This window comes from Pistacia vera, unplaced genomic scaffold (genome assembly GCF_008641045.1).
Source record: "Pistacia vera cultivar Batoury unplaced genomic scaffold, PisVer_v2 Contig323, whole genome shotgun sequence".
Classification (NCBI taxonomy): domain Eukaryota; kingdom Viridiplantae; phylum Streptophyta; class Magnoliopsida; order Sapindales; family Anacardiaceae; genus Pistacia; species Pistacia vera.
The window spans coordinates 1,318,351-1,333,229 of record NW_022196139.1 but is presented as its reverse complement, the minus strand read 5'-3'; the positions used below and the strand labels follow the sequence as shown (position 1 = coordinate 1,333,229).

Sequence of the window (14,879 nt, the reverse complement as noted above, 5' to 3'; positions counted from 1 at the left end):
TAAAAAGGGATTTGCTAGATCCTCTGTATCCTTAAGAATCAAGAACAAATCAAATAATATTTGATTCAACCCAAAAGGCAAACTGGCGTGGGAAGAGAGGAAAAGAGGTTGGAATTTTTAATTAAAAAGTGAATCAATGAGAAATTATTTAATTCACAAAGTGTTGCACTTATATAGTGTGCACTTTGCCCTATTCCATCATGGAATAGGCTTGGGCACCAACCCAAACGGCCCCTATGTCCAAACAGCCCCATTTAGATATTTTAATTTTAATTATCATTATTTCAATTAAATTCAATTATATGTATGTATGTATGTATGTATGTATGTATATATAAATTAATATTTAACAATAACGATAATTCACTTAAATATATGTGAATACCTATTTAAATATAATCTCACTTATTTAATTTTAATATCAAATTAAATAAAGGCTACGACCTCAGCAAATTTGATTGCACTGTGAGATTACCAAAATACTCTTTTGCCTAAAAAGGTGAAAACGCCCTTCTTATAAACTGGTTCTTAAATTATCTTCTATGTGTGTGACCCGTTATCATACCAGTAGTGTGTAGTATCATGGTTACCACCAATTAATCATCTCACTACACATAGACCAAGATTAGCCCTTAGCAAGACATCATGGTCACCCGATAGATTCGGATTCAGTGAAGTAGCTACCTCTCAACGATATGGTTACTGTACAATCCAATCCTTTCATCATCCGTTATCTCAATGAGATTGAGGCATAGAAATAGTGTCAACCTCAGTTACTCTCGATATGTATGTATTCAGTTACTAGACCAATGACCGAAATTATAAACTGGATAGAGCAACAACTTAATCCCACTGTGGCCACAGTTTTAGTGTCATTGCCATTTATTGAATAGCGCCGTGAGATAACTTCCCCCATACCTAGGAGTGATGAATCCTCTGTCAATCCACCATAGTCTTGATACACTCCTTGATGTAGCCAATCACTACCGTATTGATAGCTCTAAATAGAACTACATTGGCTAGTGTCAAACTACACCAATCAGTGCACAAGGAGCTCCGGTGATCTCAAGTCTAAGGATCACATGCACTACCATTCGTTAGAGGATTTGTTCCATCGACACTGAGGTTACCATCCACATGGAATCCTCTGGTGGGTCGGTCTAGTGAACTTGCCTACAGCAAGCACCCATGTGTTGCACCAGGTTGTCACCAAACAACCTTGACAAGTGAGATCATTCACTGCCTTTCGACAGGGTCGTTCAATACTATGATAGCCTTACCGCATTATCTATGCCCTTACTTCAGAATAATACTGGGGCTATGGACGTTTCTAGAATGGCCACCATATGTACTCATAGGGTTCTCACTATCAAGATTTGAAACACTTGATACCCTCATCATGGTTCTACCATTCTAAGGACATATATCAATACATATAATAATGATTTACGCGATATAGAATAAAATACCTTTTATTGATCAATGAACATTATTACAAAGAGTCAATTCTACAATAATTGATTGGCTCTAGGGCACCTACTCTAATAGTTTGCCATGTCAAGTACTTAACCTTCTTGCCGTCTTTAGATTTTCAGAAAACCTTAACTCTAGTCACAGTCGTGAGGAGTTGAGGGGCTTGGTTAACAACCTGGGGGAATCTCTCTTGGAAAATGTCACGACTAGGGGTTATCCTCTATCTTGCCACCTTCGAGCTCAAGGGCTTTCCCTGTGCACCAGACATGTCCAAGGTATTGTCAACTGTGGGTCCTTCTGGCTATGCCTCCTTCAAACCCTCACGGTTTTGCTTCGCTTTGTGGTCTCTCCACCTTGAGAATACCTCTCTCATGACTTGAACCTTGCACTTACACCTAGGCCAAGTAACATGAGTACCATTGGGCTTATTGTCATAACCGAGGGTTATCCTCTATCTTGCCACCTTCGGGCTCAAGGGTTTCCCCCGTGTGTCAGACACATCCAAGGTATTGTTTGCTATGGGTCTTTCTAGCCACGCCTCCTTCAAACCCTCAAGGCTTTGCTTCGCTTCGTGGTCTCTCCACCTTGCAAACACCTCCCTCATGACTTGAACCTTAGACTTATACCTTGGCCAAGTAACATGAGTACCATTATGCTAGCCCTCGGTCATGACATTTATGGAAGAAACTTGAATTTCGATCCCTAACACTATGCCAATGGACCTTGGATTTTTGCTTAAGAAATCTTTCTTCATCAATGAGGGTAGCCCTAAAAGCTCCTGAAAAAATTGCTTCTTACTGACTAAGGTCTAGGTTATGAGGGTTAGCATCAAGCACCCGTTGGATATTCTTAACTTCTCTATGTAGAACCTTGTCCTTCTGGAGGTTTCCTTGATTTCTATTCAAAGCCCTAAAATAAGGTTAAAGCTGCTTAACCTTTTTGATGATTGAAAACATAGGAACCCCCCACACTCAGTTTATCCCAAATTGTCTGCATTGTAGGACAGAAATCCTCCTTACGAGCCAAGTAATTGAAAAACTTGAAGGGTTTGGGCTTACTCGAACTATAACAAGGGAAGGTAGTCAAGTATGGACTATGGTTGTTGATGCCTTGGGGAAGAAAGAAAGCATTAGCTCTAGAGTAGGCTTGGAGGAACCGCACATTACCCATTAGTCCATCCAATTTTTCAAAACTCCATTATTACCATGGGGCTACCCATTAAAGAACTGAATACCCATATGTCATAAGTCCTCTATTTCTAACTTTGCCACACAATCACGAAAATCAGCCATACCTACAATGAGAGCTGAGGTTCCCCCCAAACTCTCAGTTAAATGTAGAGTAACATTAAAATCTCTTATAATTAACCAAGGGTTGTCCCCAACTAGACCTGGCAAAATAGGCCTGTACCTGTAGGTGGGCTTAGATTTGAGAAAAAAATATAGGGTACAAGTCCATAAATTTGGGCTTTTTTTTTTTTTTTTTTTTTTACCCATACTCGATCCAAACCATTTTTTGACGGGTGGTTGGTAAACTCGTAGGTACTCGTAGATATATTAAAAAAAAAAAAAAAAAACTGAAAATGTAACTAACTAAGATCTAATTCAGACCTACCAAATCCAAAACAAGTGAAAAAAAACTAGATTAGACTAGTAATACATGAACATTAAAAGCTCACTTGTTTCCTTTAATCTTGATGTAGGTTTATGGATCTATTCACGCAGCAGAATTTAAAAATTTAGATCCAAAACCTAACCCATGATCCTTATATTTGTTGTACATTATTTTACGCATGAAAATAATTATCAAGATGTAATAGAAACGATACCAGCGTTTGGAGGCTCTTTTAAGGGATTTAGATTCGCTTTCACTCCAAGGTAGGAGTGCACATACATTATCCACACAAAGACAGGATGAAAGTCATTGGTTGATTTTATTGGCTAGTAAAATCACCAACTTTAAGCACAAAAATTCGTAGAATTTTTCTTCTCACAAAAGGCTACACGTTTTAGGAGGGAAAGAGATGAGTGGCTAGGTTTTTTTTTTTAACTGAATGAATTTTCTCATATTAATTTTAGTTGCACTTAAATAGTGCACACTAAAAACCTATTCCAAATTGGAATAGCCATCTATTACAATTGGATATTGGAATAGATTACCCTTGCAAACAAACATGACATTTCAATTCAAATTTAAAAACAAAATTTGAATTCACATTATCAATATTAATAGTAAAATTTAATATTGGATAATATCTTATATATTTAAATATATAAATATATATTTGGGCTCGTATCTATTGGACTCATACCCATTGGACCTGATTCATACCCGACCCACCCGCCTGTTATGCTAGGCCTATCCCTGACCACTAATTTGTGTCTCCGAAGGCTATCCAAAATCTCTTGTGTACATTTATAGTCATTGATAGCATAGACCACCGAGCACTGAAACACAATATTATCATTAATAGCCCGAACAAGATAGTGAATGACCTGATCTGTCATACCTTGAACAACCACCCTAAAGACCTCTGGGTCCTAACCAATAGCAACTTGACACCCCCTAGAACGCTAGTTACTATTTGACACTCAATGCGATTTTCTAAACACAACATCAAAGATACGGGTACCATTAAGATGTGTTACCCTAGTCTCCAACAAGGAACATAAGGCCAACCGCTTTGCTCTTATTAGCCTCTATTTGCTTACTGGGTTGGTTTAGGTCCCTTATGTTCCAACACACAAGACTAGCCATGGTGAATTCTAGGAGTTAGGGTGTTATACATGCCACGCCAATGTCAATCTCTATGGTTCCCCCCTTAACAAAACCCATCATTGAGACCGTACCCGATTCAACATTTGTGCCTCCAACCTCCGATTTGTAGTCAGCATCCGTCTCTTTACCCATTTTAGAGTCGGTCCCCTGGTTGGTTTCTTCATTTTGAAATTTTCCAACATCTTTTTCTTATTGGTCATTAGAGAAGAAACAAAATGAGTTATATGTTTGAGGCATTGGCTGTCTTTCCCTAGGTTGCCATCTATTGAGTGACTAATTCATAGTACCCATCCCATCATTTTTTTTATCCCTATCATGTCTTTTTTTTCTAGATTGGTCCATCACTACATTTCTAAAGTCATTTCTCATCCTTTTTTGGGTTCCTCTATAAGTTTCCCCTCACCCTTGCATGTGACAGGCTGGAATCCATTTGTAGCAACATTAGCATTCCCTAATTTGGGGGGCTAGTTATCATGGTTCTGACCTTTTATTTGGGAAATGCATGATGCATTGCCATGCTCGAAAACACAACAGTGGTCACATTGGGATAATCTCCATTGGTATTCAACTCGGACTCTAATGACCTTAGACACATTGTTATCTACATTCAGGAGCTAGACTTTCAACACCTCTAGCAATTTCTACCTTCCGTCTAGTTCCACCAACACCTAGACAAATCCAATTTAGCCAGCAGCATATCTACATATACCCTCTATAGTTTTGTCCATACCCAGAAGTTTTCCCACCCCACTAGCTAAGTAGCTCAATCCCAAGGCACTCCAATATTCCATCGACACATAATACAACTTAATCCACATAGGGATGGTACATGGTGACTTCTTGTTTAACTCCATTTCTAGTTGCCATCTCTGGAGAAGGATCAATCTATTCTAGATGAGCCACGGACCATCCTCCAACATTGCATTATAACTGCTTCATCCTCAAATTTGAAGAAACCCTAGTCATTCATCATTATTTCTCAGATGCCATATTTTTTCCAAGGTTTATTAGCCTAGAATTGTACATAATGGAACAAAAGTGTTTTTTTTTTTTATAAACGACCACACTAGGCAAGTTTCCCATTTTTGTTGGCCTTTCAATGCTACTTCCGGTGGAGGAAAAATCAGAATGGATCCATCTTGTTGAAAAATCGGCTCATGGAATTTCATTTTGAGTTTTTTCGGGTCATATGATGAGAGGCAACCCAAATCCAGCTTTTCGTCTGCCTCATACTATCACCTTCGATTGTAACATTCCTAGACATTGCTTAAACAACTTAATGGATGACGGTATTGAGGCAGGTAAAGTCGGCCTCAATTGGTTTCAAGGTATATTGTTGTTTAAAATCAAAGCCCATTGGTCTTATAGCAATATGCCTAATTTTCACCTTTTCATTAAGCCTACTTTCCATATAAGTGCCTGCCCTAACTACTTTTCTAAGGCCTTGCCCAAGACTTTGTCCCTTACCCCCCATTCGACCATACATGTCTCTCTCTCCATTTGGTTCAAGAGCTTGGGCTGCCCGATTATTATTATTGTATCCAAGTCCACCCTTTAGGCCCACAACTATTAAGCCTATCACTTCTCTTGACCCACTTGGTAAATCATCGACCACCTCAAATCTGGATCCAACTTCATTCCCATAGGCCTAATTTTGAAGACTCCTCTTTGGCCCAAATCCAAGCTTGAAGCCCTTTTGATTTCTGCAAGCCCAAATCATCTTAACCTACTAAATAGCCCATACCCAAATTTCCTTCTTCTTACATAGCAAAGTCGATTCCCCTTGTGCATTTCACCAGTAACTTGTCTTTGTCATAATCCACTACTGACCAAAAGTTAACTACTTGTGCGACAGCACCACTCTTCATCGAAGGGCTCTAGGATCGGTCTTGCTTATGTTTGTCGTCAACTATTGATGCGTCACAACGTGTTTACTCATTTTGCAAGTGCACTAGTCACAAGAAGTAAGAAAGTGATGAAGTAATGTACTGTTCCCATGCTAAGAATGTATTAACTACCAATTTCTCTAGTTTTGGTACTAATTGAAGTAAAAATGAATGTAATGATGGAATATTAACAAACTACTTACAAATTAACAAAATAACAAAGAATGACAATGAAAAGGAAGCAAAACCTAATGTTCAAATGAATCAAACAATGATAAAAGATGCTAGGGTGTTGATTTCACCTAAATACACAAACTCAATTTATAAAATCTATGACCCAGGTTCTAATTTCTTTGATTTAAAACCAAATTCCCTATGATGGTTGCTACTTCTTCTCAAGTTATACCACACCACCTATTCCTATTAACCTTCCAAACCCATAATTTGAAGTTTAATAGTTCAAAGTCTCTTAAGTTTTATGGAATTCTAAATAGGTTGCATACGTGTTTGTCCATCTCTAGTTTTTGCCCAATCTATGGTACTTATCCCAAGAGGCACATATCACAAATTACTTCTTAGTTTCATTGCAAACAACACATCAATTGAATGGTGATCAAGCATTCAAAGGCATCAAGTAAAGAGATAAACACTCAATCATGAAATCAAATGTCAAAGTAAATCGATTCATATAAACTGAATCATCGTATCAAGGTTACATCAAACCTTGGCTAAACAACTTCTTTCATTCTAAAAAAAACAAAAAAACAAAAAAAAGTAATATCAAAGTTCATCATTAGAAAAACAATCAAAGAAAGAGGAAATCTTCTCTAAATGTAGTCCCTCTCCTTCCAACAGCGCCTTCCTAAAGGATGAACTCAAACCCCTTTCAAATTGTTTCCGTTCCTTTATATACCCTGTCCACTTTGGGCTAAAACCTAGCAGTCAAAACACATTGTTTTTAGTTTTTCCAATCTAGCATAACTTTGCCGCAGCACGACTTGAATTATCAGAATTCCAGGGAGAGCTTCGTTGCAACGAAGTTGATCTTGTTATGAATTTCTCTTTTTGCCATTCTCCTGAACTCTTAATTGATCTATTCTTTGTATTCTTGGTCAAATCTTACCTAGTCTTCATTTTGAATTGCAAATCAACTCTAAATCTTCTGATTCTTCAGAATTCAAGATATGCCAGGATTGAGAAGTTCAAAATCCTCGTTTTCTCTCCAAATCAATGTTTACACTTGTAACGTAAAACAAAGTGAATTGAGTACCCATTTCACCTAAAAAATGAATGAAAATTACTCTAATTCTTATTAAAACCTAATGCAAAATTAATTGGGATTATCAATTGTTAAGCCAGTAGGAGGGCTGGTCGATCTTTGCAAGGAGTGCCTTCTATCGCTAGTCAGTTGCTTCTTCATAGCATTAGATATTGCATCATACAGGTCAACCAGCCTCAAATTTTTAACCACCACACCTCCTCAATCAAATTGTTGTCTAAAGGGTTCTTGATTAACAGGCTGGTTATTCTCCATGTGACTCCTTTCACTTCTCCCCCTTCAACAGTTGGTTAGATTGTGATGAGTGTTGGAAATGTAGGTTTATTTAGTGATTTGGGGGTGAAATTGTAAGGAATTCAAGGTTTAACATATTATTTAGGATGAGTATCCTTACTTGTTTCGTTATCTTCCAAAATCACGAGATCTATTGTGTTTTCAGGTATTCGGGTGTAAAACGATAGATTATTCATGCTTGTGTTGGTGTTCGAATAGCTTGGACCCGTTCAAGTGCAGACAAATGAAAGCAAGAAGAAAAAGAGAGAAACTCCAACTCATACCGCAGCATGATTTTTTGTGTTGCAGTATGAATCGACGAATTCCAAGTTGTGTCGTAGCGTAGTCATCTGCGCCACAGAACAAATCGACAAAATCCCAACCATGCCATAGCGTCACTTAATTGTGTTGGACATGGAAAAGGTTTTGTCGAAGCAAATATCGCCTAGAATCGTGCCATTGTCCAATTCAACTGTGCTACAATGCAAATAGTGAATTTTAGAAAAACTTCGCATTTCCAACCCTAATTTTGGCGACAAATATTTACAATTTGCCTTTTTGTCTAAAAACTATATAAAGGCAGCTCTAGTCCCTTTTTAAAGTTTTTTTTTTTAATTTTTTTTTAAGAGTCTAAACACATTTTTTAAACTTTGGGAAGCTTGGAGAAGGAGTTATTGATTGTAGGAGGCTAAATCTTGATCATTTTGAGTGGATTTCTCATCCAAATGTTTTTGCGTAAGATCAAGGTTTGTTTCCTTGTGAATATGTGTAGCTAAACTATTCCTAGTGTATCAAATGTAATCTGATTAGACTACTTTATGTCTATTGTTTAATCAATTGTCTTATTGATCCAACAATATCTTAGTTTTGTTCATTTATGTTTACATTGAGTTGATTAATCATTATTATTGCTTGATTGCCTTTGATTCATGGTTGAATGATTGTGTGAGTCAAAGTTTGGCTATACGCCACTAGCTAACTTTGAGTATCTCTTGATACTTGATCGTTATTGATGTTTGATCGTCTTTAATAGTTGATTGGTTAACTGTTTGAGTTGGGGTTAGGATGTGCATCACTAGCTAATCCTTAATTGCCCTTATGAATGAATGATTTATGTTTGTGCAACGCCCTCGACAAGTGTAAGTTGGTTTGTGTACGTTTTTGTACTCTTGTTAGTAATGGGTTTCTTGTTATTTAGACTAGGCTATACGCCACTAGCTAGTTTAGATGATAAAAATACTACATTAATCCGGCTGGCCACGGCAATGCCTTACCTTTGATAGAATCGACCCTAAGATTTGGATTGAGAGAACATCGATTAGATTAATAACACAAAGTTGGATAATTACGGTGAAATTGGATACACTAGACTGTTACTCGTTGTTTGATTATCTATTTAGATATCGTTTTCATTTTATCTAATAATTTTAGTGTTCTTATTAGTTTTATCGTTTTTATAGTAATTTTGGATTTTATTAATTGTTGGGTATTTTTATTATCTTATTTTAGTTGTTTTTGCACCGTATTAGATTAATTGGTAGCTTCAACTCTCTGTGGGATCAACCCTCGTGCACTTTACTGCGATTGCAACCCGTGCACTTGCGAAGGAATTAGATTTTTTTTTAACTGAACAAGTTTTTGGCACCGTTGCCAGGGAGTTGAAGTTATTTGATTTCTTTGATATTTGTCCTTTCATTTTTGTAGTTAGATTTTATTTTAGTTGTTTTTGCTATTTTCTTGTTATTTTGTTTATTTTTGTGTTACGACTTTTCTTTATTGTTTTGAGTTTTTGAACACAAGGTCACCAATCATTGGATGAAGAAGTGCTTCCTTATTTTGATAGGGTGGATTTGATCGGTAGAAAGAGAAGAGAACCTAAAAATTTGGAAGAATCAAGTGCATCAAGTTCAGAATCCAAAGAAGAAATGGCAAATCCACCCTGCCCAATGAAGGCGTATGCACATCCTACCATTGGAACATTGCCGTCCTATATTGTTTTGATTGCTGCAACGAGGAACTATGAGTTGAAGAGTATCCATTTTAAGATGCTTCCTTCATTCCATGGGATGGCCACTAAAGTGTAAGTAAATGATCGAATTTGCGCAACGGAAATATTAGAGTTCAAAAACAAATCGATCAATTACTCAATCCCAAAAATCCGAGTATGGATTATATTGTTTACTATATTATAAAATTTGTATAATATCAAATTAACAGCAAATCCATACAAAGATTCAAATTCACTTACGTACGTTTGGAGGCTTCTTCAAAAGTCTTTGATCCGATTTCGCGTCCGATTCAGTGTAGAACTGCACGAACGTTGATCCACATGAAGACAATAACCAACCGTTGTTTTGCTAGAACAACAAGATGGCTTCAAGAATCAAGAAGCAAAAATTTTTCTTCTCCACTCAATGAAGAAGAACGTGAGAGGGAGAGTGCGGTAGGTGGCTACGGTTTTATTTTATTGAATAATGTTATATGTTTTAATTTAAGTTGCACTTATATAGTGCAATAATTAAAAACCCTATTCCACTTAGGAATAGCCAAGGGCTCCTACCTTAATCCACCCTTGCAATCAAACACCTCATCAATGGTATTGTAAATTCAATTAATTATTGTTATAATTAAAATCAATTAATATATAAAATATATTAACATTTACTTAATAATAATAATCAATTTAAATATATGCACACATATATTTAAATATAATCTCACTAATTTTAATTTTAATATTAAAATTAAATATAGCATCAACCTCAACCAATTTAATTGCATTGTCAAATTACCAAAATACCCTTTTATCCTAAAAGATGAAAATACCACTTCCACAAATTGATTCTTAAATTATCTTCTAAGTTACCCACATTCAAGAATATGGTAGGGATTATTTTATAGTCATAATGAATATATTTAACTAGTTTTATAGTGGAATCCCATAAAAGTTTCAATAGGGGCAAAATGGTGATTTCACATAGAATCATGTGTTCAAGTGTAAAGTGAGTATGATAAATATAATGTATTAAGTGTGCTAGCCATGAGAATAGAGTGGTGGAAAGATTATAGAAAATACACGTGGTGTGATTCCGAGATAAATACGTGTTTTTAAAATAATGGGAAGAAATTAAAGAATAAGGATAAAATGGTCTTTTCACTCATAATTAGGGTTTATGATGGGAAGTGAAAATGACCAAGAACATGTGTTAAATCCATGGAAAGAGAGGGTATATCGGTAAAAGCACGTATGGCATAATTGGAATTATTATAAAAGTACAAGCGCAAAGTGAGAAATATATATAGTTATAAGAGTTCAATAACCAAACCCTAGCCCATTCCCACCCCTGGTGCACGCCACTCTTCACCCAAATTCTCTCGAATTTCTTCACTAAATTTCAAAGAGAATTCATAGGATTTGGCTTAGATTTTTGTAGATTTTCAATCCTAAAACATCCAAATGTAAGATTCTAGCACAAAGGTGCGTGAATAAACTTTAAAGTTTTAAATTCTTATGGTTTTATATGATTTAGGTCCAAGAGGAAGAGAATTTTAGGAAAAGGATGTTATATTATTAGTGTTGCACCAATTCAAGGTAAGCAAATCCAACTCTAGCTTTGAGTTGACAAATAATTGTGTAGAAAGCCACAGTGGGATTGAGTTGTTGCTCAATCCAATTTATTATCCCAATCATTGATCCAGTAACTGAATACAAAGATATCAAGGTTAACTGAGGTTGACACTATTTCTATACCTCACCTCGATGAGATAATGTATGATGAAAATATTTGATTGCACAATAACCATATTGTTGATAGGTAGCTATTTCGCTAAATTGTGCAGTGAGATAACTTCTCCCGTACCCGGTGTGATGAATACTTTGTTGATCCACCATAGTCTTGATACACTCCTCAATGCAGCCAATCACTACCATATTGATAGCTCTGTATAGAACTACATTGGGCTAGTGTTAAACTATACCAATCGGTGCACAAGCCACTCCAGTGATCTCAAGTCTAAGGATCACACGCACCACCATTCGTTAGAGAATTTATTCCATAGACACTGGGGTTACCATTCATATAGAATCCTCTAATGGGTTTGCCAATGAACTTGCCTACTGCAAGCACCCATGAGTTGCACCAAGTTGTCGGCAAACAACCTTGATAAGTGACAGCAGCCACTGTCGTTCGACAGGGTCGTTCAATGCTATGATAGCCTTATCGTATTATGTATGTCCTTTGTCAAAATAATACTGAAGCTACTAACATTTCTAGATTGGCCACCACATGTGATCAACGGGTTCTCACTATCAAGATTTGAAACACTTGATACCCTCGTCACGGTTCTACCATCCTAAAGACATATATCAATATACACAATTATGATTTGCATGATATAGAAGAATATGCCTTTTATTGATAAATAAACATTGCTACAAAGAGTCAATTCTACAATAATTGATTGGCTCCAGGGCACCTACTCTAACATGAAGATCCATTGACATTTATTACAGATTTTTACTCAACCGTGTAAACTTTTCCTTTACAGAATTTGAGTAAAGATTAATTGAAGATGAGTTGGTTCATGTCATTGGTACTAGCTTCACTTACCACTTGGGATGCAGTCTACAACAAGTTCATAGGCAAATTCTATTCTCATGCAAACACTACATAACTAACAGGTAAAATTGCTATTTTCTCTCAACTTGATGGTGAGTCGTTCCGTGAGGCTTGGGAAAGATTTAAATTGATTTTAGTTCAATGTCCATATCATAGATACCCTTTAGAGTTGTTGAATCAGTTTTTCTATGATGGACTGACACAAGCTTGCCAGGCCATAGTTGATAATGCTGCAGGTGGTCCCATGGGAGAAAAGACTACAGATGAGACGTGAGTTGAATGACATGCTTGACGGCAACTCACAATAGAAGAGTGTTAGAGAGAAAACAAAGGGAATCTATAAAGTGAGTGCTAACACCGAGTTGGCGATGCAAGTGTCTGAATTGACAAAACAAGTCAAGACCATGTGTAGCATGATGATGGGGACAAGGACAGAGTAGTCCTAAGGAATTATGTGCTATTTGTGGTAATATTGGCCATTCTACTAATGTTTGTCCTTCTAGTGAGAGTTTTCTAGAATTTATGGAGCAAGTGAACATGATGAACTCTTACAACCAAAGACCACACAATCCTTATTAAAAAACATACAATCCTAGGTAGAGGAACCATCCAAACTTTTCATGGAGAAATAATCAGCTGCAAGGAAGTTCTGAACACATCATGCAACCAAAGAAGCCATCATTGGAGGAGACGTTAAATAGCTTCATTCAAGTGTCTTGACAGAGAAATCAGAACTTTGAGAAGAGATTACAATAGCAAGATGAAGCCATAAAGAAGATGGAGATCTAGATAGGCCAAATTGTAGAGGCATTACAAGGCCATGTCCCTGGGAAGATACCAAGGTACATAGAGCAAGCAAATGCAATCACAATATTGAGGAGTGGTAAGGTAATTAACAAGGATATCAATTCTAAAATTAATGAGCCCTTGTTTGATCTTGCAGGTAAAAAGAAAGCTAAGGAGAAGTAGCCAAATGCACCCATTCAAAGTGAAGACATTGACCTTCTATATGTGCCACCAAAGTCTTATGTTTCACTCATGCCTTTTCTAGGTCATTTGATTAAAAGAAAATGGGATAAGTCATTTTCTGATGTCTATGGAATTTTATCTAAGGTTAATGTGAACTTACCCTTGCTTTATTTGGTTAGGAAATTGTCGGCTTACACTAAATTCTTCAAGGAGTGGAACTCCTATAAGCATCAGTATGAGCCTAATGAAAAAGTCTTTATTTTTGAGATGGCGAGTGCGGTTTTGTAACACAAGTTACCACCCAAATTAAAAGATCCTAGGAGTTTTATTATCAACATAACAATTGGTAGTAAAAAGAAGAAGCAAACTATGTTGGATTTGGGCACAAGCATCAATCTCATGTCGTATTCCACATATCAACATTTGGGATTAAGAGGACTAAAACTTACAACAAAGGCCTTGCAGTTGGCCGATCAATCAATGAAATATCCCAAAGGTATTGTTGAAGATGTTTGAGTTCAATTTGACAAAGTGATTGCTCCTATTGATTTTGTAGTGATGGACATGGAGGCATTGACAATTGGAGATAAGAAACCACCCATTTTGCTTGGACGTCCGTTCATGGCCACGACGAGTGCAATTATAGACTTCAACAAGGGAAATTGCGAATGACAGTGCTTGATCAAACTATTGAGTGTTTAGTTTTCCATTCCATACTTTTATCTTCTAAAGAATGTTATAATGTTGATTCTTTGAACCCCATTACTATTTCTAGTTTCGTGTAGGATTGAAGAGAAGACAAATTGTGGTTAGCTTTGCCTGTGGACGATGGAAATATTGATGATGCAAAAGTTAAGGCATATTTGGAGGCAATTGATAGAGCAAGATTCAAAGACCTCTACTGTTGAGTTGAGGATGCCACCTTGAAGTGATGGTCAAGCATTCCGTCTACCTCAAGATGATACACAAGCACTTTGGGAGGCAACCCGAGTGTCCTTTTTTGTTTTGTTTTATTTTATTGTTTTTCTTCATTTTTTTTTAATTTCAATTTACTGTTTTAATTGCATTAGGTTAGTGTTATTTTTTGTATTTTATTTTTATGTGTTTGAATTTCCAGGGAAATCTGACACTTAGTTTTATTTTATTTTTTTTCCAGAAAATCCATTCCATGGTCGATAGCAATGGGAGACTGGATGGATTTGCGTGATGGATTTCCTGCTTTTCATTTTCTTTTTGTACTTTTGTTTTTAGATTTATTTGTGTGTGTATGTGTGTGTGTGTGTGTGTGTGTGTGTGTGTGTTTTTTTTTTTTTTTTTTTGCACCGATTTTCATTTTTACTTGTACAAACTTCAGTTATTTTATTGTTGATTTGATGTCTTTTCATTTTGTTTTTATCTTTATTTCCATAAATAGATTGCTGATTAACCAGCAACATGGATTCTATCCAAAGACACCATATGTTTCCTTTCTTTTGTTTTGGTGGATTTCATGTTGATCACAGGATGTGCATTAAGTGAAGTTACTTCTAGACTTTATGATCTAACACTCAAGCGAGGTAACTTGTTTCTTTCCCTTTGCCTCTATGTTGTTTTGTTGGCTAC

General features: G+C 36.4%; 1 non-coding gene across 1 annotated transcript; it reads right to left on the bottom strand.

Annotated features, from left to right (window-relative positions):
* Positions 1-12,360: 12,360 nt before the first annotated feature.
* On the bottom strand, positions 12,361-12,467 carry LOC116137408. Its single transcript, XR_004129182.1, has one exon. It is a non-coding gene; the product is annotated as a small nucleolar RNA R71 (small nucleolar RNA).
* Between the last annotated feature and the right edge of the window lie 2,412 nt (positions 12,468-14,879).